The 27667-nt window shown below is 43.1% G+C and overlaps 1 protein-coding gene across 1 annotated transcript in view; it reads right to left on the bottom strand.

The window, feature by feature from the left end:
- Window positions 1-4060: 4060 nt before the first annotated feature.
- Window positions 4061-27667, bottom strand: part of MYO3B (myosin IIIB) — a 583926-nt gene continuing 560319 nt past the window's right edge. Inside the window, exon 35 of the mRNA XM_077447966.1 lies at window positions 4061-4193. The gene's annotated coding sequence lies outside the window, so the exon portion shown is untranslated. The remainder of the gene's footprint in view (window positions 4194-27667) is intronic.

Below are 27667 nucleotides of genomic sequence, written 5' to 3'. Positions count from 1 at the left end.
GAACCAGCTTGGGGCATTGCCATATCAGGTGTAAGAGATCTGCAGGGCAGCCATGGCAGCGTGGGCAGTCATGATTCTCCCTACGGTTCCATTGATGGAGCTTTATGGGTGTTCTGCATGTCATATGGATTATAAATAATTGAGACAGTCTATGCATGGGTGAGAGAGAAATCAATAAATACTGCTCCAGTATGGCCTACCATGTCTCTTCATCTATCACCGCAGTATCTTTTTCCCCCCCTATCCTACCGGTGATACAAAGGTTAACCAGTGATTTATCCAACAATGACCAATAAAAAGAGGAAATAGGTCCCTTTTTATCCAAAGCATTGGCAAGGGAGTCAATCAGAGGAGTGGCGATCCATCCCATATTGCTTATTTTGGCCTGCACCGATAATCTGTCTCATAGCTTTCCACTCTTTATTCATCGATTTCAAAGAGGGGTATTTTGATGATTCACAGAACCCACCGGCCTCCAGCTGGGCCAGGAGATAGTACTTAGCCTCTTGAGAAAGTAAAATGGCTTGATTATGGTCATGCAAACATTGAACGTCCTAACCTACTAGGTGCTGCAGCTGCACAGTGAAAAAATATAATCTTGCATGAGGACCTGCTAGGCCCCCGCTGTCTTTTGGCAGTTGTTAAATGGACAAATTAATTCTGGGATTCATACCCTTGCATATAAGAATTAGAAAAAAAGGGAGTCTATTTTTTTAAATCAGCTATTGGTGATCCACATGGGAGAGTTTTCTAAAATGTGCAATAGTTGTGATGCCCAGATCATTTTAATGAGGTTCGTCCATATAACCACAGATAATGGTAGTTTAGACCAGGCCTTATTTTATTAGCTATAAAAACTCTTTAACTTTGATAAAAGCTTTAAAAACTATGAAAAACACATCTGTTCACCCTTTATCAGCGTTTTTGAGCCAAAGGCTTTTGTGGGAGTATAGTTTTGTTAAAAAAAAATACTACAGCTAAAAAATGTTGAAAAACACTGAAAAATGCTACTGCAAAAACACTGCAAAATCATTCTATAGCTTTCTACAACTAATGCTATTGCCATTTTTATAATGTCCAGTGTGCATGAGGCCTTAAAGTGATTGTAAAGATTTGTTTTTTGTTTTAAATAAACAACATGTAATACTTACCTCCTCTTCTGGGGTGCCCCCACGGAAAACTCACAGCCAAAGCACTGATGCTGTCCAAGTCCTTCCCTTAGCAGCCCATCTCACCTTGCTGAACCCTTCCAGCAGCCTTCTATTCTCAATGCAAACAGATACCAAATCCAAACTTTTTTTATTTTTTTTGCACTTTGGCTTTACTGCCTGTGCTGTAGACTCAACAGGATGTGAGAGGATACCTTTTAAATGAGATGGAAACAGTTATCATGGGGACAAGTCTCTTTAAAAATATATCTTCTATTCCTGTTCTGGAGACAACTAAAAATTCAGGCTTTACCTGTACTGGCACTTCTGGTGACATTGGTGATCAGCACAATTGGAGAGAGTGGACACAGGCAGCAATAAAAACATGATATAGGTTCTGATTCCTCAACATCCTAGTAGAATTAATTAAAATAAATGTGTGCCTTTAGTTATGCCTTAAACATCTTTGGTGCTTCTGTTGTGGAATATGAGGATGATTTGCTCATTGGCATCTACCGTTGTCAGTGAAGACTTGTTTTAAGTCCGATTTTCTGCTTAATAGGAAATACTTTATTAAAGATCACAGCCTGACTACAGGTTAACATTAAGCAGTTTCCTACCGTGTACTGTACTTATATATAAAATATATAATGCTCATACGTGAAGATGATTTAATTGGGCCATGGTTCACTGTAATCTGCCTAATTACATGCGTATTATTTGAATCATAAATTGTATTGTTAAAGCTTGCATGCATCAAACGATACCTGCCACTACACATCTAGTATGGCACATGCACAAATCATGCAAGATCTCATGTATGTGTAGCCAGGTGCTGTGTGAAGCCCCTGCTTACCCCTCCACCCTGCCACTGTAAACAGTTACAGAGCAGCTGGAGGACTCGGCTGGGCTTCTTGTGCCAGTTCTCCTCCCTTAACCTGCCCCCACCCCCTGGCTGTGTGTAAACAAAGCAGCCATGTGAACTGCAGGCTGTGGGCTTCCTCTTTACTCTCATTTCCCTGCTGTGAAGCTTCAGAGTGGCTCTGTATGCACTCAACCCCCCCCCCCCCTCCTCCTGGCAGCAGAGAATCTGAGCAAATCAGCAGACTTGCTATGTAGCAGCCACCATGGATTCTGGGAAATGTAGTCCTTAAAAAAGGGGCATAATGCAATCCAATTTAAGGGAGGCTGATGGAGCTGTGGACTTGACTACCTAGCATTCCCTGCATAACAGAGAAGGGGATATATGACTTTTCCCATGCAATTCTGGAAAAATCTGTGTTTACAAGAGGAAGCCAAGCCATACAGACAGGTGACCTTGGCTGGCACTGTGCAGAGACCAGGGTGCCATCTCAGAACAGTGTGGGGACCAGAGAGTGTGAAGCTGTTGCCTGAGCTGCGCCTATACAGCGATTGTTTGCCCTTGCTGCATCATAACAGCCTGAAGAGTGAGTCGCAGAGAGATTGTTTGCTGAACTGGGATCAGAAATGGGAGGTCCCATTGCTGTACATGTCTACAGAGAGGGAAAACCAGAAAAAGTCCTGGGTACCTGAAGGCAGCAGACCGCCAAGTGATCTGGACCAGATTCCTGTGTGCCAGGAGTGGTGAGCTGAACATCTGTGCTTAGCTCAACGCTGACACAGTTGATGAAATAGAGACTGCTCCTTATTAAACTGCCCATAAGCCACCTGTTGCACACTATTAAAGGGACAGCTACATGTGCACCACCTTACAGAAGGGCCCCACCAATAGTGGCTAATATTGACAATTGGGTTCCAGGTGCTTGCAGTCACCTCCAGGGGTGAACCCTTTGTAAGGAACATATACACCCTCCCACCATTGGGGCTATTTGCATAGTGCGCACACTAGGGCCCATATTTTTTGAGGTTAGTTAATGTTGATACTCTTACCCTGTTTGCACCAGTTATAATTTGTCTAATGCCGCATACACAAGACTGGACTTTCCGTCAGAATAGGTCAGACGGAATCATTCCGTAGGATAGTCAGATTGTGTGTGGGATAATCCGATCGTTTTTTCTTTGAAAAAAATTCAGACCTAGAAATAAAACATGTTTCAAATCTGTCTGACGGACTCAATTCCTATCGGGAAAACCGTTTGTCTGTGTGCTAGTCCGACGGACCAAATACGATGCAAGGGCAGCTATTGGCTACTGAACTTCCTTTTCCCGTCATACGTCATTGCATTCAAAATGAACGGAGTTTCGAACAGACTTTAGTCCGTTCGTGTGTGGGCAAGTCCGTTCTTTCTGAAGTCCATTGTAACTCAGTCGAAAGTCCGTCTGACCTTTTCTGCTGGAAAGTCCGGTTGTGTGTACGCGGCATAAGTATCACTACAGTTCAGTTGAATTCCATCTTGTGGGTCAGTGTTCAGGTTATCTAGTATAGCATCTTTAAGCCTGTTCAACTGTCTGTTTATCTAATCAGGCATTGTTTGACTGCATTGCCATAATACATCTGTTTATTCTACCATCCAATTGCTTGTGGTCTATTTTCTATGCATTAATATAGAGTGCTAGCATACTAACTTTTAAGGTACACGGGTGTGTCAGTGGGGTCCAAGCAGTTTAAATATTAATGGCAGAACAGAGAACCCAAAATAATTCAGCTGCTCCTGAGGGGCTAAGCACTGCATACAAATTACTTTAATTATGGTTCGAGTGATCTATCTAATTTCACCATTGACATTTGAAAATCAGCAATGGGATATTTAGTGCAGATTGGGGTTCTCATAAATAGTGAATTATCTGTGCAGCAGTATTGCTAAGTTTTCCATCTTCTAAGATTGTTACTTATTTGCATTTTTTTATTGGAACATACAGATTCATCTGAATAGAAAAAGACAGATAATACCTTTTTGTCAATCAAGCTAGTAATGTTTACATCATTTATTATAAAGAATTCATTAAGAAATCATATAATGCTTTGTAAATACAAAATGGTGACATTTAATTCAAATATTTTACTGAATAATAAGGTGATATAAAATCTTCTTTTGTGCTGTTTTCTGGTCAGCTTGGAATCTCCTGTGGGAAAAAAAGGAAATATTAACACTAAAAGAAAGGTTCAATACACTTTCAACAGCCACAACAGTAAGATCTCTACTAACCTTCATGTAAAAGTGGTTCTAAGGGCAGAAGGTTTATTACCTTAATGCAGTCCCTGCATTAAAATAAATAAAACTTCTGTGTGCAGCTCCCCCCAAGCCCCCCCCCCCCCATACTTACCTGAGCCCAATCTCAATCCAGTGCTGTGTGGCGAGAGCAGCGGCTCCCTCTGCTCTCTTCCTCCTCACGGGGCAGATTGATGTCAGTAAGAGCCAAAGGCTCCTGCTGCTGTCAATCAAATCACATGACTAGGGAGCAGGGGGCAGGGCCAAGCCACACTGTCTGTGTCTTTGGAAATGTGGATTGTGGCTTAGAAGTGTTTTTGTGCACTCTATTTTGACATTTCATTAAAGTGGAAGTTCAGGCAAAACCTAACTAGTGCTAAATATGCTCTCAGCCACATTCTAAACCTAATCTATCAAACCCTGTAAAGCACTATACTTACCAATTCTGCATCTGATCCAGTCCAGTCCCAGCATCAGCTGTCAGCGGCGGCTTCAGTGTGGAGACAGGTGCAGGAGAGGCAGCCAACAATGGAATGGGTGACATCACTTCCCATCACTTTCACAGCCATTGTTAGTCCTCTCCTGCACACAGCTTCTGCCACTGCAAACCAGAACGGATCTGCTGCAGAATAGGTAATTACAGCAGTTTTTGCTTTACATAGTTACATAGTTGGTAAGGTTGAACAAAGACAACAGTCTGTGTTTTTTAATTTCCCATAGCCACGTATATTGTTTTTTCACTAAGATATCCATCCAAGAGTCTTTAAAATTTTCCATACTTCCTGCCGACATCACCGATTGTGGAAGAGAGTGCCACATCCTTACCGCCTTGACAGTGAAAAAACCCCTACACAGCTTAAGGTTAAATTTCCAGTCTTATCATGTGGCCCCATGTACTCTTATACTCCCCAGGACTTTAACATTTCATACTTAAGTTGGGATCACCATTGAGATATTTGTATATATCGTTATCATATCTCCTCTCAAATGTCTCTTCTCCAGGGAGAATAAATTTAGTGCTTGCAGTCGTTCCTGATAATTAAGGTCCTCGAGTCCCCATTTTTTTTAATTTTGTTGCCCTTCTCTGGACTCTCTAGTTCCAGCACATCCCTTCTGAGGATTGGTGACCAGAACTGAATGGAATATTCCAGATGAGGCAGAACCAGAGTCTTATAAAGTGGCAGGATTATATTTTTATCTTTGGAGTAAATTCCCTTTTTACTTTAAAGTATTTTATTTTCGTATAACAGAATACAGGGAACAAGCTTGACAAGTAGTATTTGAGTAATAACATAGTGATGGTAACAGTCCAGGTAACGGTCATGTCGACCTTCTTGTCAGCTGGAGTGTGAAGAGAACTTATAAAAAAACACACGTGAAATAAAACAGCTCTAAGGGAAATGAGCTTGCATCCTTTCATCATAAGGGTGGAGATGTGACTCGGAAAATCTGCCAGGATCAATGCGTAAATGCACGATGTCTTAGCAGGAGATTCACAAATTCTCAGGTTGAGCCCAGCCTGAGCCAGCTATAGGGAGGGCCCCTATCCCTGCGCCCCTCTCGGGATCACACTGCACAGGGAGAGTAACCCCCGCACATAGAGCGGAAGTTCCCAGCCACCCCCTGCTGTAGAGGTCAACCAGTAACCCTGAGAGAGTGGGAGGATAGCCCTCCAAAGAATCAGAAAGAGGAAAGGAAAGATAGAAGAGGGTAGCGAGAGAGAGTGAGAATATTTAAATTCCCTTTTTAATGCATGTTAATATTCTGCTGGCTTTGGTAGCCACAGCTTGATAATGCATGCTATTGCTCAGTCGGTCTTCAACTAGGACCCCTAGATCCTTCTCCGTCCTGGAAGCCCCTAGGGGTTCTCCCCCTAATGAGTAACTTGCATTTATATTTTTAGCCCCAACTGCATTACCTTATATTTTTCGATGTTAAACTTCATTTGCCTTGAATTAGCCACTCCATTAATTTATTCAGGTCCTCTTGTAAAGTTTCAATATCCTACTGTATTGTTCTTGCCTTGCATATTTTTGTGTCATCAGCAAACACTGAGATTGAGCTATTTATCCCACCCTCTCTATCATTTATAAGTAAATGCAACAGAATTTGTTCCAGGACATACCCTTGGGGTACCCCACTAACCACTCTAGAACATTCTGAGTATACGTTATTTCTCACAACCCTTTGGACCCGACCTCGTAGCCATTTTTCTATCCAAGAACAAACCTTATGGTCCATGCCTACAGACCTCAGCTTGTAAATTAAGTGTAGCACTCTCTACCGTAGGTAGGTAGGTGCTAGTATAGGTTTTTGTGTAAGCTGCCAGTGCAGGTAAATTTAAGCAGGCCTATGCTGTAAGCTAGGCCTGTTTGTTTTGATCTGGGGGCAGGGCAGTGGTTTAGTATAGCAGTAGGTGACTGGCATGTACTTCAGCTCTTGGGCACCTCCTATGTTTCCAGGGAGAATGTTCTGTAAAAGGGGCAGGGCAGAGAGCTGGAGTGACAATACCATGTGGGCCTTTCTCCAATCAGCTGGTACCAATCCTGTCAGTATGCTGTCTATGAAGATTAGGAATAGTGGTCTGGATATAACCTGACTGAGTTATTTAACCACGCCCCCTCCTTTTGAGTGGACTTTCAGGAACGTCCTTCAGAAGGAGGGGCATCGCGCACGTGTGTGCCCTCGCAGCGGCGCAATCTCGATGCGCTCATCTCACCCGGAGACAGAGCATCTCCAAATGGCAAGAGGGCTCTGTGATTGGCCCTCCTGATCACACGACGACTGTGTCCAATCACAGCCGTCATGTGATGTAAACAGAGAGCTGGTTGCTAGGCGATCGGCTCTCCTCATCTCACACGGAAGTTGTCAGTGAGGAGAGGAGAGGTGATCGTTGCAGCCAGGTGATCAGTGAGTATGAGCTGTATTTTACACCTTTTTCCACACTGATCATCAGCCCAGTGTCCCCACACAGCATAAACACACAGTGTCCCCTACATAGTGTCCTCAAAACACTGTCCCCACACACATGTCCCACATTGGTAACAGTAAAATCATATATCTCAATGATCATCTGCACACATATATCCATGATCATCTGCGCACATATGTACATGATCATCTGTGCACATATGTCTGTGATCACACAAACCAATTATTATACACTTTTCGCTCTTTTTTCGCTTATATCACAAAAAAAAAATGATTTGTGAATAAATACCACCCAAACAAAGTTCTATTTGTGTGAACAAAATGATAGAAAATTTTGTTTGGGTACAGTGTTGCATGACTGCGCAATTCTTATTGAAAGTGCGAGAGCGCTGAAAGCTGAAAATTGGCCTGAGAAGGAAGGGGGTGAAAGTGCCCAGGATTGAAGTGGTTAGGGACTCTCTGGTGTAAGCCACCTGGTGATTTATTTATGTTAACCACTTGCGGCCCGCCCTATAGCAAATGGACGGCGGCAAAGTGGTTTCATAATCCTGACCGGACGTCATATGACGTGATCAGGATTATGAGCCGCTGCGCGCCCCCGGGGGCGCGCATCGCGGCGATCGTTGTTGCGGGGTGTCAGTCTGACACCCGGCAACTACGATCTCGGTAAAGAGTCTCCAATCACGGCTGATCACAGTGTAAATAGGAAAAGCCGTGAGTAGAGGAGAGCCGATCGGCTGCTCCTCTGACAGGGGGGGGTCTGTGCTGATCGATTATCAGCACAGCCCCCCCCCCCCCCGAGGATGCCCACACTGGACCACCAGGGACGCCACCAGACCACCAGGGATGCCAAGGACAAGGTATGCCACCCTAGACCACCAGGGATTCTAGTCAGTGCCACAATGGATGTCAATCAGTGCCCACAATGGGCATCACTGATTGGCATGCATTATTGATTGGCACTGATTGGCATCCATTAGTGCAATATATTATAATACAATGCCGCCTATCAGTTCCCATCTGTGCCACCTATCAGTGCCTACCCATGCCCACCTGTGCCGCCTACCCATGTCCACCTGTGCCACCTACCCATGCCCACCTGTGCCACCTACCCATGCCCACCTGTGCCGCCTACCCATGCCCACCTGTGCCGCCTAACCCATGCCCACCTGTGCCACTTATCCATGCCCATCCATGCCAATTTGTGCCACCTATCAGTGCCCATCCGTGTCGCCCATCAGTGCCACCCATCAGTGCCGCCTATCAGTGCCACATATCGGTGTCCATCAATGCCACCTCATCAGTGCCACTTCATTGGTGCCACCTCATCGGTGCCCATCAGTGCCGCCTTATCATTGCCCATCAGTGTAACCCCATCAGTGCCCATCAGTGAAGGAGAAAACTTACTTATTTGCAAAGTTTTGAAACTGAAACAAAAAAAACATTAATTTTTTCAAAATTTTCGGTATTTTTTTATTTGTTTAGCAAAAAATAAAAACCGTAGAGGTGATCAAATACCACCAAAAGAAAGCTCTATTTGTGGGAAAAAAATGATACAAATTTCATTTGGGTACAGTGTAGCATGACCGCGCAATTGTCATTCAAAGTGCGACAGCGCTGAAAGCTCAAAATTGGTCTGGGCAGGAAGGTGTTTAAGTGCCCGGTATTGAAGTGGTTAAGCTTCTCTAATCCTTTCCCAACACCGGCCTGTTAGCCACAAGGGTAGATCCTGTGGCGTGTTACTAACAATACTCTCGTGGTCGGTATACCCCTCCATTTCCTGTGTGAAGATCAAGGATACGTAAGCATTTAGCACAGCTGCCTTCTCCTTGTCATCTGTAACCATCTTCCCTTCAGCATCCTATGGAGGATTTGTTCAGTCCTCACCTTTTTACTGTTAATATATTTAAAAAACTTCTTGGGATTATTTTTCCTCTCCTCCACTATTTGCCTCTCATAGTCTGTTTTAGTCGCCCTGATTGCATTCTTACACCTCCCATTGCATTCCCTGGACTGTTATGCTGACAATGACCCCTCGGCTTTATACTTTTTAAAGGCCATTTTTTTGTCCTTAATATGACATTTTACGTTTTGGTTGAGCCATCCAGGTTTAGCCTTTGTTCTACTGTATTTATTACTTCTTGGAATGCACTCTGTGACACATTTATTTAATATATTCCTAAAGCATTCTCAGTGTTCCCTGTTTCAAGGATTTGGTCCCATTTAATATCCTGCAGCATTGAGCGCTGTTTAGAAAAGTTGGCTCTTTTGAAATTTTGTGTTCTTGTACTCCCCTTGTGCCTCCCTTTCCTATGATTTATGTGGAATATAATGATTCTGTGCTTGCTAGTTCCAAAGTTGTCCCATATTTCCACATCTGAAATCAGATCTGTATTATTCTAGTCGGGGAATCCACCAATTGGGACAAGTTGTCCTGTAGAACATTTAAGAAATGGCGGGCCTTTAATGAGTAGGCTGTCCCTTCCACCCAGTCAATGTCGGGATAGTTGAAGTCCCCAATTATGATGACATTTCCCTGTCTTGCTGCCATTTCTAACTGTGAGAGGAGATCCAACTCCACCTCTTCTCTCAGGGAAGGGGGACTGTAACATACTTCCACTTAGTAATTTCCCGCTTGCTTCCACTCTGTTGAATTCCACCCATACAGACCCCACCTCCCCCTTGCCCCATCACTGATGTCGGTCCGCTCTTCTACCCGTAAAACATTCCTAATGTATAGACACAACCCACCCCCTCTTCTACCCCCCCGTCCCTCCGATACAAGGAATACCCCTGGATGTCTGCCAGCCAATCATGTGAGCTGTCAAACCAAGTTTCAGTTATTCCCATGAAGTCCACATCCTCCTTATGTAATAGCAGCTCAAGTTCCTCCATTTTGACTAGGCTCCTGGCATTCGTGAACATTCCCCATAGTTTTGTATTGGTGCATATTTTATTCTCCATATGATTTCCCCCCGACTTTGTTTTTGATTTGGCGACTCATTAACCCCAGGATTCGATGTCATGGATATAAACTCACTTGTATTCCCCTCTGTCCTATGCTCACTGCCAGTTATCACTACCTCTACCCCCCCCCCCCCCCCCACACACACACACACCTAGTTTAAAATCCCCTCCAACTTTGTGGCCATCTTTCTTCCCATAGCTGTAACATCCCCATTAAGGTGCAGCCCTTCCTTACTAAAGAGCCAGTAACCGACTGAGAAGTTAGCCCAGTTCTCCAGGTAGCCAAACCCCTCTTTCCTACACCAGTTCAGTTCCCTAATCTCCTATTGCCTCTCTGGTGTGGCTTGAGGCACAGGTAGTATTTCAGAGAACACCACCTTGGAGGTCCTTCTCTTCAATCTATTCCCTAAGTCCCTGAAATAATTTTTTTAGGACTCTCCACCTTATTCTCACTTTGTCATTGGTGCCAACGTGTACCACGACAGCCAGGTCTTCCCCAGCCCCAACCAATAATCTGTCCACCCGCTGCGCGATGTGCCAAACCCAAGCGCCCGATAAACAACATACTTTTTGGCGATCAGGGTCTTTGTGACAGATTGCCCTCTCTGTCCTTCTAATAATTGAGTCCCCTACTATCAGTAGCTGTCTAACCTTTCCTGCATCTCTGCCCCCATACTTACTGGAGCCGTCACCTCCCTGGCAGCTAGATGAGGAAGCCTGCTCCAACACTGCCAACCCTGAGCTTATATTCCCAGCATCATTCAACTTCGCATAATTGTTGGGGTGTACCAACTCAAGATTGGCCTCCCTAGCACTCTTCCCTATACCCTTCCTTCTAGTTGTTACCCAGCTACCTACCTCTAACTCCTGTGCTTCCATGTCTCCAATAGTGATGAGCCGAACAAAAATGAGTTTGAACACGCGAACACCATTAAAGTATATGGGACACGAAGATGAATAATCAAAAGTGCTAATTTTAAAGGCTTATATGGAAGTTATTCTCATAAAAAGTGTTTGGGGACCCGGGTCCTGCCCCAGGGGACATTTATCAATGCAAAAAAAGTTTTAAAAATGGCAATTTTTTGGGGAGCAGTGAGTTTAATAATGCTTAAAGTGAAACAATAAAAGTGTAATATTCCTTTAAATTTTGTACCTGGGGGTGTCTATAGTATGCCTGTAAAGTGGGGCATGTTTCCTGTGTTTAGAACAGTCTGAGAGCAAAATTACATTTCTAAAGGAAAAAAAGTAATTTAAACTACTCGCGGCTATAATGAATTGTAAGTCCAATACACATAAAAGTCAGTGAAAAAAATGGCATGGGATTCCCCCACAAGGGATCCCTGAACCAAAATTAAAAAAAAAAATGGCATGGGGGTCCCCTTCAAAATCCATACCAGACCCGAAGTCTGGTATGGATTTGAAGGGAAACCCCGCGCCAAAATGAAATAAAAAATGGCGTGGGGCCCCCCAAAAATCCATACCAGACCCTTATCCGAGCACGCAACCTGGCAGGCCACAGGGAAAGAGGGGGGGCGAGAGAGCGCCCCCCAAACTGTACCAGGCCACATGCCCTCAACATGGGGAGGGTGCTTTGGGGTAGCCCCCCCAAAGCAGCTTGTCCCCATGTTGAGGGGGAGAAGGGCCTCATCCTCACAACCCTTGCCCGGTGGTTGTGGGGGTCTGCGGGCGGGGGCTTATCGGAATCTGGATAACAATGGGACCCTCAGATCTTGCCCCCCCCCCGTGTGAATTGGTAATGGGGTACAAATATACCCCTACCATTTCACAAAAAAGTGTAAAAAAATTTTAAAAAGACAATAGCCGGTTTTAGACAATTCCTTTATTAATGTCTTCTTTCCCCGCTTCTTCTTCCATCTTCTTCTGTTCTTCCTTCGGTTTTCTTCTTCCTCCATCTTGTTCTTCCCCCGCTTCTTCCTCTAAGTTCTTCATCTTCTTCCTCCCGTCTTCCCGTCCGGCATCTTCCTCCGGCTTCTTCTTCCCCGCTTCATCTTCCAGACGATCTGCCTCAATGGGAGTCTCCCGCTGTGTGACGCTTCTGTTCAGGTGACAGCTCTTATATAACGGAGGGCTGGGCCACCCGGTGACCCCACCCCCTCTGATGCATGAGGACTTCCCTATGGCTTTCCCCTGATGTCAGAGGGGGGCAGGTTCACCCGTTTACCTTGTTAAAGGGGGCTTCCAGATTCCCCCACCCGCAGACCCCTGCAACCACCAGGCAAGGGTTGTGGGGATGAGGCCCTTCTCCCCATCAACATGGGGACAAGATGCTTTGGAGGGCTACCCCAAAGCACCCTCCCCATGTTGAGGGCATGTGGCCTGGTACGGTTTGGGGGCAACTCGCTCTCTCGTCCCCCCTCTTTTCCTGCGGCCTGCCAGGTTGCGTGCTCGGATAAGGGCACCATTTTTTAAAAAATTTTGGCACAGGGTTCCCCTTAATATCCACACCAGACCTGAAGGGCCTGGTATGGAATTTGGGGGGACCCCCACGCTTTTTTATTTTTACATTTTGGTTCGGGGTTCCCCTGTGGGAGAATCCCATGCGTTTTTTTTTCAATGACTTTTATGTGTATTGACAGGACCGACAATTCATTATAGCCGCGAGTAGATTTAAATGACTTTTTTTTCCTTTAGAAATGTAATTTTGCTTTCAGACTGTTCTAAACACGAGAAACATGCGCCACTTTAAAGGCATACTATAGACACCCCCCAGGTATGAAATTTAAAGGAATATTACACTTTTATTGTTTCACTTTAAGTATTATTAAAATCACTGCTTTTTTTTAAACTTTTTTTGCATTGATACATATCATCTGGGGCAGGACCCAGGTCCCCAAACAATTTTTATGACAATAACTTGCATATTAACCTTTAAAAGGGTATTTCGAATTTGCCACAAACACCCCAAATTCTTCACAATTCAGGGAACAGGCAAACTCATGTTCGACCCGAACATAAAGCCCCTCCCTAGTCTCCAATCTCCTCTACCCTGGCCCCCACCAGCACCTGCTGGGTAATGTCCAAACTCCTTTCCAAGTTGTTGAAGCTGCGCAGTGTTGCCACCTTGTTTTCTAGATCCAGGATCTGGGCTTCTAGGGAAACAAATAGCTGACATCTCGCACAGCAGTATTTGCCCTCGATTGGTTAATCAAGGAATGCATACATGGAGCAAGATGTGCACTGTGTGGCATCACCAATCCTGTTGGACATTTTTACCCTCTATTCTAACGGGATAATAATTAAAGGCTTTCTATTGGTATTCTACACTACTCGCCCCTGGCACTACAGGTACTCCAATTACCTCAGCCTCCACAGCACACCCCGCGACACCCACAACACCCTGTGACACTCAAAGCACCCTATGTCACTCACTGCACCCTGCGACACTCACAGCACCTCCCATAACTCACCGCACTCTGCAACACTCACAGCACCCCGTGACACTCACAGCACCCCATGTCACTCACTGCCCCCTGGGACACTCACAGCACCCTGCGACATTCACAGCACCCTGTAACACTCACAGCACCCCGCAACACTCCTCAGCACCCAACATCACTCACGGCACCTTGTGACACTCACAGCACCCCACGTCACTCACAGGCCTCTGCAACACTCACAACCCCCCCCCCCCCCCCCCCAGTCACTTCCCAGCATCCCGCGTCACCTTTCTCAGGTACTAATGTACTCTCAGATAATAATGGTTCTCCCAGGCACTAAGGTACTCCCAGGTACTAAGGGTACTCCCGGGTACTAAGGACACTTAAAGCCACTAAGGTACTCCCAGGTACTAAGATACTCCAAGTCACTAAGGTACTAACAGTCACTAAGGTACCCCCAGGTACTAAGGTACTCCAAGTCACTAAGGTACCCCCAGGTGCTACGGTACTCCCAGATACTAAGCTACTCCCAGGCACTAAAAGTACTTCTCAAGCACCAAGGGTACTCCCAGGTACTAAGGGTACTCCCAGGTACTAAGGTACTCCCAGCTACCAAAACACACAACACAGCTAGGTTTCGCCATGGCTGCTCTGCTTCCCCTGTACTGCCTGTCAGCTCTTGCAGTCTTTACAGGCTTAAATACAGTAGATTAGGTTTAGAATGTAACAGAGAGCAGGTTTAGAGTTAGCTCTGTTTGCCTGGACTTACACGTTAAGCTTTAAAGACAATGCAGTGTGATACTGTGAAAAGAAATAGCTCACAAAGTATACTGTTTATAATGTTCAACAACATCTCATACAACCTAAAGGCATCTCACAAGCATGTCATTAAAAATATTGGCTTTTTTATTCCCATGTTACCCTCAAAGTTGTGCTAAAAGTAGAACCCTTTCCCCATTGCATGGTATTAAAAAAAAATTTTGCACTGGAACTAGTAACCCATGTCCTTCCCCAGCTCCGCATACCCCTTTTTTTTTTTAAAGAATCCTTTGCTTATGAGCCTTGAAAATAGGAACAATTAATTATCAAGATTTAGCCCCCCCCCCCCCCCCACAGGCTTTAATAGGGTTTGATTTTATAGTCAGCATTTTCGGACTTTACGCAGGATTCTGCAAACTCTCTACGTACCAAACTCTGCAACTTTTGCTCATCCCCCACGGATCGGCTCGGTGTCAACTGATGTAGCAGAAGATTGTAACTAACTGTCATTTTTTGATACAAAACTACCCATCCGCAGGAACCCAGTGCTTTTCAAAGGTCTTTTAAGGACCAACACAAGACACATAGACAACAGTGGAGCACTGAGGGTGTACTTTAGAAGGTATAATAGCACTGCTACTAATTGGTGGTATCTATGAGTGGGGAAATCTCAGCTGAATAGCAATAATTAATGGGGAGTTTTCCTAATTTCTTGCTAAATCTTTGCCGTAAATATTGTTTTTGTTTTTTTATGATTAATTCAATTAATGTATTTTCTTTAAGGAGAAAAATACAGCTGCAGGCTGTGGCTATGGGAACACATGTCAAGCTTTGGCTGGGACATCTGTGAATATCCTCAGAGATTTCCCAAGTAGTGCCATGTACTTAGATTAGGCCCCAATCTGAGCTTTGATGTTTCACAGTTGTGTTGTGTTAGAAAGACTGTATTGTTCGCAGGTCTCAATATGGAAGAGATCAAACTTTGCCCTCTTCAATTTGCAGAGATTTTCTTCTTGTAACCCGAAACTCACCCTTTGCATTTGATGCAGCATTTTTATAGGTTAGGAGAAGCGGAGTTACAGATGCTGTGGCCTAGGGGCAGATATATGTAAAGTGGGCAACACATTTAGTGTGAGAGTGTCTGTGTGCGGTAAACCTTCTTAAGACCTAAGCACTTAACCCTTTCATGACCAGTCTGGTCTATAATACCAATGAATGGCTAAAATATTTCCAATGGACATTTTTGATTGTTTTACACAGCTTTTTATGTATTTGCAAAGACATTATTCATGTCTGATTTGGAATCAATTTTGGCATTTTATTCAATTTTGTGTAATTCGTGGAGAGCGCATGGTGATATCTACCATCAACATTTAGCAGTTCAAATAAATTGGCTTGCACTGAGACAGGGTGTTCATACGCAATAGATTGCTCTGAAAGAGCACAGAAATGATGATGTCAAGGAAAGAACCTATGGTAGCCAATCAGAAATGTATTTTTTGGGTTCAGTTATTTGTTGAGTTTGAATTACTGCACTTTGCTTTGCCTCTTATTAACTATATTTCTTATTTGGAAGTGATAAACTGTTTTTGTTTATTTATTTTTTTGTTTGGTTGAGTATCTTGTTGTTCATCTTCCTGTAGTAGCACAGCTAATTTAAATTAAAATGTATATAATTTAATTTAATTCATTTAATTAATTGATTTAATTTCATTAAACCGATCTGCTTTACCCGTTTATCCTAAAAACAAAAAAAAAAAACCATCAAGATGACTATATGTTCCATAAATATTCCATAAATAAAGACTATATGTTCCATAAATAAAGAAACACATTATGTGGCTTTAAATCTAAAATCTGCCATGTCAGACAATCCACATGTGTGGTCAGAAACAAAAAAAGGCAAAAGTGAGAAGCCACATATGGTCAGCAGGTTTGAAGAGCAGAATACTCCTGGAAGCTTATTAAGATTCACAAAGCTAACACAAACATTCTCTCCAGCCTGTGAGCCTGGCTCAATCTGTCTGTGTAATGTGAGATGCACTGTACCCATTTTATGATTCGTTTTGAAGGCATATGGCTAGTAAGCAAGGTAATTGTAGTTCTCTATCAATAAAACTCTGCCCAGTGGGCAGTCAACCAAACAGAGATGACCGAGACAACACTGCAAAATGGAGCCCTTTGAAGTGTTATGAACATGTGACAATCTCTAGCAAAACACATGGTGCTAATAAGATAGAAACAAAACATTTGCTCAGAGCAAGAAAGGGTATAATGCAAGTAATCAAGAGGTGCTCATACATCCACAAATAACACAGGTGGTTCGGTCCCTAGAGACCAAATGTGCCACACCTTTCAGGATTTGTTCTAACTTTTCAAATTCAACAGAAAACATAGACATCTAATTTCTGCATTTCATATTACATCGGTATAATTTATTATTACTCTAGACCAGGCATGTCCAAAGTCCAGCCCGCGGGCCAATCGCAGCCTGGCCCGCCTGGTTATCTAAACATATATATCTTTTGTGGCCCTCGGCGATCTCCCAGCGCCAGGGCCACAAAAGATATATAGTCTCAGTCTGGCTGAGATGGGAGGAGGTACGAGTGCCGTGCACACAGGAGTATTTCCTGTTTACACGGCAGCCTCTGTAATAGGAAGTCCCGTCTCCGCCATTGGATGACTGTTCTGTCCATCAAAGGAGGCGGGACTTTCTCTTAAAGAGGCTGCTGTCTAAACAGAAGATTCTCCTGTTCTTTGGCGCTCGTCCTGCCCCCTCCATGTCCCCTCCAAGGCTGCACTGATGGCAATGGTGAGTACATTCCTGGCTAATGGTGGCTGCATTTCTGGCTAATAATGAGTGAAATCCTGGCTAATAGTGAGTGAAATCCTGGCTAATGGTGGCTACATTCCTGGCTAATAGTGAGTGAAATCCTGGCTAATGGTGGCTGAAATCCTGGCTAATGGTGGGTGCATTCCTGGAAATGGTGGGTGCATTCCTGGCAATAGTGAGTGAAATCCTGGCAATGGCGGGTGCATTCCTGGCTAATAGTGAGTGAAATCCTGGCTAATGGTGGCTGAAATCCTGGCTAATGGTGGGTGCATTCCTGGCAATGGTGGGTGCATTCCTGGCTAATAGTGAGTGAAATCCTGGCTAATGGTGGCTGCGTTCCTGGCTAATAGTGAGTGAAATCCTGGCTAATGGTGGCTGCATTCCTGGCTAATGGTGGCTGCGTTCCTGGCTAATAGTGTGTGAAATCCTGGCTAATGGTGGCTGAAATCCTGGCTAATGGTGGCTGCATTCCTGGCTAATGGTGACTGCATTCCTGGCTAATGGTGGCTGCATTCCTGGCAATGATGAGTGAAATCCTGGCAATGGTGGGGGCTGCATTCCCAGCAATGGTGGGCGCGCAGATGATTTTTTTCCCTGAAACTTCCCTCTTAAAGTGAAGGTGCGTGCTATTCGCCAATAAATACGGTATATCCAAATAACACGCCCGAGCTCATCTCTTCAACACACACAGCCACAAAGGCAAAATAATTCTTGTTGGGCTGTGTATTAGTGTTCGAACGAACACACCGAATTTTAATGGTTCAAAGAATGTCAGGCAAAATGGTCGGCCCTCGCGCATGTTCACTTCATCAAATCTGGCCCTCTTTGAAAAAAGTTTGAACACCCCTGCTCTAGACAATCATATATATATATAGATATATATAAATAAACAAAGCGTTGGGGGGGCACACCCTAAACCCGAATAACTAAAGTTGGTGCTGCTATAAAGACCTATTTATGAATAGAACCACAAAGAATAGTGCACACATACAAAAATGCAAAAGGAATAACTTTTAAATCTTACAAGGACGCTTAGGGCCGGTTCACACAGCGAGGCGCGGCGAGGCGTCTCCGACTTGCCTCGCCGCGACCTGCGGGGACCTCAGCGGCGACTTGCAGAGGACTTCTGTATAGAAGTCAATGCAAATCGCCCCCGAAGTCGCCCAGAAGTAGTACAGGAACCTTTTTTCTGAGTCGGAGCGACTCGAGTCGCTCCTCTCAGAACGGTTCCATTGTACAGAACGGGGGCGACTTGCGGGAGCGAGGCGAGTCGTGTCGCCTCGCATCGCCTCGCTGTGTGAACCGGCTCTTAAAAGCACCTAATCTAACCTATTTACTAATTAAGATTTTAAGCAGCCTTGTAAGATTTAAAAATGACTAATTTTGCAGTTTTGTATGTGTGCGCTATTCTCTGTGGTTCTATTTATATATAAATATATATATATATATATATATATATATATATATATATACATTTTTTAAAACAAAAAATTAGGTTTAGTTATGATACCTGTATTACGCCAGAACCCAATGAGCAATAAAATTACACTGCGTCAACCCCTTTCTTTTTATTTTGGTGATGTTTGGGGTCCATAATACAGCTTGGGATGTACTGAATATATATATTTTTGCCCAGGTATACACTTTAAAGCACAACCCCAATACAACTTGTTTTCAGTTTTCGATAGACATGAGAATAAGTGTTTTATCAAATTTGTATTGTCCCTGAAAGATAAACAATATAATTACTGCTGCAAAAACTTTAACTTACTATTAATTACTTAAAGGGGTTGTAAAGCATTGTTTTTTATTTTCTAAATAGGTTCCTTTAAGCTAGTGTATTGTTGGTTCACTTACCTTTTCCTTTGATTTCCCTTTTAAATGTTTTTTTTTCTTTGTCTGAATTTCTCACTTCCTGTTTCTCCTCAGTAAACTTCACACCATCATCCGAGCGGTGTTTAGTCAGCCAGAACAGCTTACTGAACAGATTACTGAGGAGGAACAGGAAGTGAGAAATTCAGATAAAGAAAACAATGAAAAAAACATTTAGAAGGGAAATCAAAGGAAAAGGTAAGTGAACCAACAATGCACTAGCTTAAAGGAACCTATTTAGAAAATAAAAAAACTAACCTTTACAACCCCTTTAATACTAGTGTAAGTCTCAAAGTAATTTGTAGATCCTTTTTCCAATAGACTAAGGCACATGTGTCAAAATAGAAGGTTCGCAGGATGAATGCGGCCCGCCAGGCCATTTCATGTGGCCCTCGCACCTCTCCTGCAGCTGTGGAACCCCAGCCATGTCTAGCGCCACCTTGTCTTAGGGGATGGCAGCAGACAGGGGGACAAAACTTCTTCCTGCATCTCTCCGGCCAGCTACAGCACCCCCTCCCTGCACCTTCTGCTTCCCAGCTCCGTCCCAGCTTCTTCTAGCAGCAGCACCAGCTAAGGGGGTGAACTGTGATGTAATGGAAGATGGGGAACTCTGAACTTCTGATAGTGGAGGAGGTTCTTAACGTCTGGTGTAAGGTAGATGAGGTGCTCTGGACATCTAATCTTACAGATATAACCCTTTGAGGGGAACCATAAGGCTACTTTCACACTGAGGCGGGCGGGAGCTGGCGGTGCTATTTTTAGTGCTGCTTTACCATTATTTTAGTGGCCCTATTCGGCCACTAGCGGGGGGGGGGGGGGCGGTTTTAATCCCCCCGCTAGCGGGCAAGAAAGGGTGAAAAACACCCACATAGCGCCGCTGTGGCGGCACTATGCTGACGGTTTAGCTCTTCTGCCCCATTGTTTTCAATAGGAAGGGGCACTTTAGGAGCGGTGACTACACTGCTCCTACATCCCTGCAAAGATGCGGCTTGCAGGAATTTTTTGGACCGTCTTGCAAGCACACCGCGCTAGTGTGAAAGCCTTTGGGCTTTCACACTGGAGACACAGGAGAGGCTCTTTACAGGCGCTACACAGGCGCTATTTTTAGCTCTGTAGCACCTGTAAAGCACCTCAGTGTGAAAGTAACCTAAAGCTGATGCAGCCAGCGAATAAATTGAATTAGGCACCTCTGGACTAAGGGGTTGATTTACGAAAGGCAAATAGACTGTGCACTTTTCAGTTGCACTCTGCAAATGCAGTTGCTCCAGAGCTTATTAAATGAGCAGAACTCTGCTAACGTCCATCATCCAGTCATGTGAAGCTAAAATGCATTTTTTTTTTTTATTTCTTTGCATGTGATTTGGTATCCTTTGCAAAGTGAAGTTTTACCTCATTTACTAAGCTCTGGAGCAAATGCACTGCAAAGTCTATTTGCCTTTAGTAAATCAACCCCTAATTGTCTTGTTAAAGTATATTCCGATTGCCAAAGTACTTTCAGGAAGTCCCACTCTGGCCAAACTAAAAATGCATGCCCAAGTAAAAAAAAATACTTGCAATGCATCTCTTTCTGTAGTGAGCTGACAGCTCTGCCTATGCTGCACTAAATTTGCAAGCAGTCTTGTCTTCCTTACCTGAGCAGAACACCGTAGAGCAGTGTACCTGTGTTTTTTCGCGTGGTTTATCCACGCTTTCACATAATCTTTTTTATGGCCCGCACCAAATACACGGGACAAATAGAAGTCTATAGGAAAGCACAGCTAACCCACATGAAAGCCATGGGTAGACGGAGCTGCACCCACACTGCGGATTAACTGCAGTAGGGCTGTGTGAAAGCATCTTTAAGGTGAGGGGTAGTGTTCTGCAGTCCACCACGGGAGAACCCAGTGCAGAAAAGGCTCAGAAGCTGGATTACTTTAGAATCCTTACTCAATAAATTGTGTGAAGATTCACTTTCACTTGAAAAGTAAATTTATGTGTATTTATTTAATCTGCGCATGATTGGATAATTGAAGTGAATCTTCACTCAGTTTTTTAAATGAAGATTCTTAACTTCCCTAGTAAATCAGCCTCCAACTGTTGTTAGCCCAATGGTGACGTTAGGAGCTCACTATATTTCTGGCATATCAACAGATATTTTTCTATACGTGCAGAGACAAAAGATGGGCTAATGTTTTTGCCTTGTCCCATTCCTGACCAGGCCATTTTTTGCGATGTGGCATTACGTCGCTTTACCCACTTAAGGACTAGCCTCGTTTTGAGATTTTGGTGTTTACATGTTTAAAACAGTTTTTTTTGCTCGAAAATTACTTAGAGCCCCCCAAACATTATATATATTGTTTTTTTTTCTAACACCATAGAGAATAAAATGACAGTCATTGCAATACTTTTTTTCACACTGTATTTGCGCAGCGGTCTTACAAGTGCGCTTTTTTTGGAAAAAATTCACTTTTTTGAATAAAAAAATAAGACAACAGTAAAGTTAGTCCATTTTTTTTATATTATGAAAGATAATGTTACACCGAGTAAATGATACCTAGCATGTCGCGCTTCAAAATTGCGCCCGCTCGTGGAATGGCGTCAAACTTTTACCCTCAAAAATCTCCAAAGTCGACGTTTAAAACATTCTACAGGTTGCATTTTTTGCGTTACAGAGGAGATCTAGAGGGCTAGAATGATTGCTCTACCAATCGTGGCGATACCTCACATGTGTGGTTTGACCACCGTTTTCATATGCGGGCACTACTCACGTATGCGTTCGCTTCTGCGCGCAACCTCATCGGGACTGGGTGCTTTAAAACACATTTTTTCCTTTTTATTTTCTTGATTTTATTTATTTTCTCACAGTTTAAAAAAAAAATGGGTCAATTTCATTCCTATTACAAGGAATGTAAACATCACTTGTAATAGAAAAAAGTATGACAGGTCCTCTTAAATATGAGATCTGGGGTCAAAAAGTCCTCAGATCTCATATTTGGACTTAAATGCAAAAAAAAAAGTGTAATTTAAAAAAAAAATGACAACAGAAAAATATGCCTTTAAGTAGTATGGGCGGAAGTGACGTTTTGACGTCGCTTCCGCTTTGCCATGGTATAGAGACGGGTGGGGGCCATTTTAGCCTCACTCGTCTCCATACCCAGCAACATCAAGGAACCGATCGCCTTCGCTGCTACCGACAGCTCCGGTAAGCAGCAGAGGGCACAGGAGAGCGGAGGGAGGGGGGGCCCTCTCCTGCCGCCGATAATGGTGATCTCATGGTAAATCCGCCGCAGAGACCACCATTATCATAAACAGAACTCTAAAGATGGATACCTCGGTTGTGGTAGCAGCTGCTGCCATTACCGAGATATCCATCTTCAAACTGCCGATATATATGTACATGAGCCGGTCGGTAAGTGGTTAACTGACAATTGCATGGTCGTGCGACATGGTACCCAAGCAAAATTGTAATAAGCATATATTGATTTATTTGCGCAAAAGTTATAGTCTACACAATAGAGGATAGATTTATGGCATTTTTATTTTAAAAAATGTATTAGTAAGGGCGGCAATCAGGGATTTTTATCGGGACTGCGACATTGTGGCGGACAGATCGGACACTTTTTTGGGACCAATGACATTTATACATCGATCAGAGCTAAAAAATAGCCACTGATTACTGTATAAATGTCACTGGCAGGGTAGGGGTTAACAGTAGGGGGCGATCAAGGGGTTAAATGTGTTCCCTCAGTGTGTGTTCTAACTGTGGGGGGATGGGAGTGACTAGAGGAGGAGACATATCGCTGCTCCTAACTAATAGGAACACATGATCTGTCTCTCCTCCTGACAGAACTGGGATTTGTGTGTTTACACACATAGATCCCAGTCTGTCTCTCGTGCCCACGATTGCAGGTGGCTGGCGCATTGGATCTCCCGCTGTGCAGTGGGCGCGCGTGCCTGCTAAGGCTCTTAAAGGAGCCGACATATCTGTATGTCGTTTTGCGCAGGGCTGCAAACCTATATGTACGTGAGCAGGTCGGGAAGTCGTTAAAGGTGAACACATCGGGGTTGATTTACTAAAACCGGAGAGTAAAAAATCTGGTGCAGCTGTGCATGGTAGCCAATCAGGTTCTAACTTCAGCTTGTTCAGTTAAGCTTTGACAATGAAACCTGGATTCTGATTGGTTTCTATGCAGAGCTGCACCAGATTTTGCACTCTCTACCAGTTTTAATGAATCAACCCCATCACGCTAAAACTGTCAAAATTGTAACAGAGTAAAAATGATTCATGTACCTATGTGTAAAGTGTACATATCCTTTAAATTAACTATATACAGTCTTTCATTTTGTTACTTTTATAACCCCAATGCCAAAGTTCTATTTTTCTTGTATTCCAGTGTGTTATTATTGTAGGACCAAGGATAAGGCTCTCCAAAGAACATACATAAGAGTTTAATGTCATATTAGCCAATATGAGAACTGAACTTGTATATATTATTATTATTCAAATTTAAAAAAAGTTATTTTATGTAAAAAAAAAGAAGGCAGGATTACTAAACAGAATTACTGTTACTACTAAAAGGCTTCTGTCAAATGCTCATTGACACAAAGTAAGACTGACAGGCAAATGAGCTCTATTAAATCCCTATTGAGTTCCTACGATTATTATCTATTGTGCTCCCCCAGGCAATAAGTCCTTGTTCACCTTAAGCGACTGTTTCCTTCCTGTTACCCCAACAATCACGCCTCCAGCCTCTGGGTTTCTCCAAACAGCTTTCATCTTGCCTCATTTGACTAACTGTGATTGACAGACTTCCTAAAGACTCATGTTTGTTCCTCCCAGTCCGCCCAACCTTTATAAGAAGAAAAAGTGTCTAACAATGAAAGGGGTTATAGATTACATTTAATGAGTTGTTCCCGTGTATACACAACCATGTGCTGTCACTAGGCTACAAAGCCATGGCTGAACACAGAGTTGACAGTCTTCTCTAATTTCCAGGGAAGCTTAGGTCCTTATGATTGTTCGGCTGCACAGATAGGTTCTCTCAATGAAAACAGGCGCAATGAAGAATGAATGTGTTGCCCTTGGAAACAACAACCACAAATTTTACTAAAAGGGAACCTGTGCCCAGATTGCATGTTAAAATATCTACATATCGTGAAAAAAAACCACTTTAAAACAAGCCCTCATTTACTTATGTAGCGATAGGCATTATGGAGAAAATCATCTTTATAATTCACAACAGGCACTGAAATATCATCTTCTTTTCCATTTGCTTTTTAAACAGAGCAGAATCTTGGTAGCCTTCCAATGTAAACAGATGACAAGTGCTTGTATGTTGTTTTGCATTAGAGCAGTCTTTCTCAACTATTTCAACACACAGGAACCCTTGAAATAACTTTCCGGTATCAGGGAACCCCTGTTAAAAATTGCTTTATCTACAACTCCTGATACAAACTTAGAGTTTCTTTTGTGAACTTTGGGTATACTGTAAAATATTTCACAGTGCAAGCAGCTATAGAGGTCAGTGTGATCTTGAGGTCAGGCTAGTCTAGACTTGCTCATCCACACTATATTGCCAAAAGTATTGGGCCACCTCTCCAAATCATGTGGTGGAGGGGGGGATTATGGTTTGGGGTTGTTTTCCAAGGGTTGGTCTTGGCCCCTTAGTTCCAGTGAAGGGAACTCTTGAGGCGTCAGCATACCAAGACATGTTGGACAATTTCATGCTCCCAACTTTGTGGGAACAGTTTGGGGATGGTCCCATCCTATTCCAACATGACTGAGCACCAGTGCACAAAGCAAACCCATAAAGATATGGATGAGCGAGTTTGGGGTGGAGAAACTTTTAAGGCTGAACTCCAGGCAATGAACTCTGAAAGCTCTGCCTAAAAAAGGCAAGAAGAAGACAAATGCCTAGTCACCAGTATTATCTATTCTTTCCCTGAAGCTTAACCTTTTCTATTTCTACACACCTTTGTGGAGGTGGACATCTTGGTAGAGACAGGGCTTTGGTTTCTTGTGTCTGAGACTACAGCAAGAAGAACAGTGAGCAGCACAGTAGTGACTTCACAAACCTTGCTCCAAAGTTACTGAGACTAGCGTCAGAGACAGCAGTGCCTGGTTAGATCTCATACTGTGGATATACAACTGTAGTCACATGAGAGTCTAGGTATTTCCAAATACCAGAAAATGTACTACTAATTTTGAGGAGGAATTCAAGCCATAAGGTACATTTTAGGGTACTGCTAAGGCACAATTACCATTTTTAGATGTTCTTTTTTTTTCAAACATTGCAGCTGCTGACTTTTAATAAGGACACTTACCTGTCCAGGGAGCCCGCGATGTTGGCCCCCTGAGGCCAATCTGTCTGTCGGATCAGGTGCAGGCACCACAATCCCAACTGAGGGAAACCGACAGTGGAGCCTTACAGCTTCACTGCTGGTTTCTGAACGCACATGCGCGAGTCCTGCTGAACTTTGTGAATGGTCAGCCTGTCTTCTGGGACACACACAGGTCCCAGAATACAACGGGGGTGTTTGCCAAAGAAGAGGAGGTGACGTCCTGGGCAGTGGCCCGGCTGAATCGGAAGTACACTTTTACTTTAAAAAAGGTACTATTGGAAAAAAATTTAAAATTTCAATATCCAAAGACGAGGGGTGGAGAGGTAGTCTTTTGTTTAAGACCACCTCTCAAAATTGTGTGGAACTCCGCTTTAAGCAGACAAGGAAAAAATGCAGTTTTATACATATTTTTGTAAAGTATTTATTATAGTCAGGACCTAAATATAAATAAAAACATAAATATTGTTTAAAGCCAGGTATATATGACCTGTAGCCTCCTTTATCATGTTTACCATTGTATATTAACTGATACAATGCTGAAGGAAGCCTTATGTTTTCAGGACTCAGAATTGAATGTAATGACTCATCCCTTGTCAAACAGCATTACCAGGTTTTAGTCAGACAAAGGGAGCTGGAAAGCAAGCAGCCTCTGCTGTGATCCTATAACCCATAGTGCTCAGGGAATCCTTTGTCAAGTACAGTATTATATGTTAGATTTTTTTTTCTTTCAAGAAAAATCTAGATTAAGTACATTTTGCAGCTCTGCAGATAAACAAAAATCTTAAAGGGGGGGGGGGGGGAATAAATAAAAAATAAATTATAGTGCTATTTGCTGTACAGTATATGAGCACATCCCTGAAAATCTTCATCCCTGCATCCATATAAATGACTATTATCTGTTGATATAAAATACTCGCATGTGTAGGAGACCATGGATTAATTAAAAATGATTTTACAATGTTTCAATGAAAATGGTAAAGTTGTATTGTTTAAAAAACGACTCTGTTGCTATAAGTGAATTTTTAAGCAAGCCATACCTGTAAAATAGGACAGTACATACACATAATTTCTGCTGCCCATGTGTCCAAACGCCACTCCAATGTAGAGAAATTTTCTGCTGAAGTCCACACAGAAAAGACACTTATGGGGGCTCTTAATTGCAGACACACAACTAGCACAGATTCCTGTAGTTGGAACATAATGGCCTTTAATGATGGATAAGAGCTTTGGCAAAAACAGCCGTCCTAATGGGTTCAGTTTAAATCATTTAATGTTTCTTTCATTTGATATGCTTTTACATTACTACACATCTAAATTGCTTTTTCGACATGCAGATTATAGTAAATTTAGATTAAAGGGTAATATTTTTATACATAATTGTGAATGTGACCATCTAAATGTTAATAATTTAATCATTTGACTGTTAATATATTGAAAGTCTAATTTTGTATGAATTTGTAAATACCAGACCCTCTGTAAGCACTTTATCACGTGTCTGGCACGCACCCAGAAGCAGAGCCAAACTCCTGGAGAGGCCCACATAGTGGCTACATAATGGCCTCCTGCTTCAACAAATCCTTTCCCAGGTGGGAACCCTCGCTTGATCTGTTACCAATATCTATTATAGGAAGTTTTTCCTTGTTATGGTACTATCGTTTTGGCTGCTATTGGACGTGACATCATCATCCAATCATTTTTGTTTGCATCCAATGTGCTGTACTTTGACAACATGCGGTTTGCTCAAACAACCCAGACACCACTTTTCCTATGACCCGGAGGCTTCTTATTAGCCTTGTGCCTCACTGGAAGACCCTGAGACTACATGGGTCAGGGGCACCCAAATCTTACAGATTACAGATTCAAGTATCCTTACCATTTTCAGTTAACTGGATAGAGGCCACTTTCATGGATCACTGCTACAGATCTGGACTGGCCTTGGTCTTGTAGATTGTTAGATCCAACCACAATGGGCAACCTTCTCTAGCATTGTTTTTTTTTTCTTCTATGGATATCTAGTTGAACTGAGCCCTGTTGTGGTAGCTGTCTACCCTGTTTGATTTTAATCTCTTCATATGATGCTAAGACTGAACTCAAATTTGGTGTTAGGCCTTAAAGTGGTGTTGCCACCAAAAAAAAAAAAAATAGCTTAAAATTCATAAAAAAATAAAAAATAATTGGAAAAAAACATTTTTTACTCACCTCTAAATGCCTGTTGCTAGGGGGTCCCTCGTAGTCTGCCTCCTTCATTGCCCGGGCTGGTGATATCACTTCCCCTCAGCGCCGCACATTCATCTGGGACCTGTCACG

This window comes from Lithobates pipiens, unplaced genomic scaffold, assembly GCF_037356315.1.
Source record: "Lithobates pipiens isolate NorthernLeopardFrog02 unplaced genomic scaffold, aLitPip1_a1.2 Scaffold_22, whole genome shotgun sequence".
NCBI lineage: Eukaryota > Metazoa > Chordata > Amphibia > Anura > Ranidae > Lithobates > Lithobates pipiens.
Note: the sequence above shows the minus strand (reverse complement) of the source record. Positions and strands in the feature narration are given on the sequence as shown.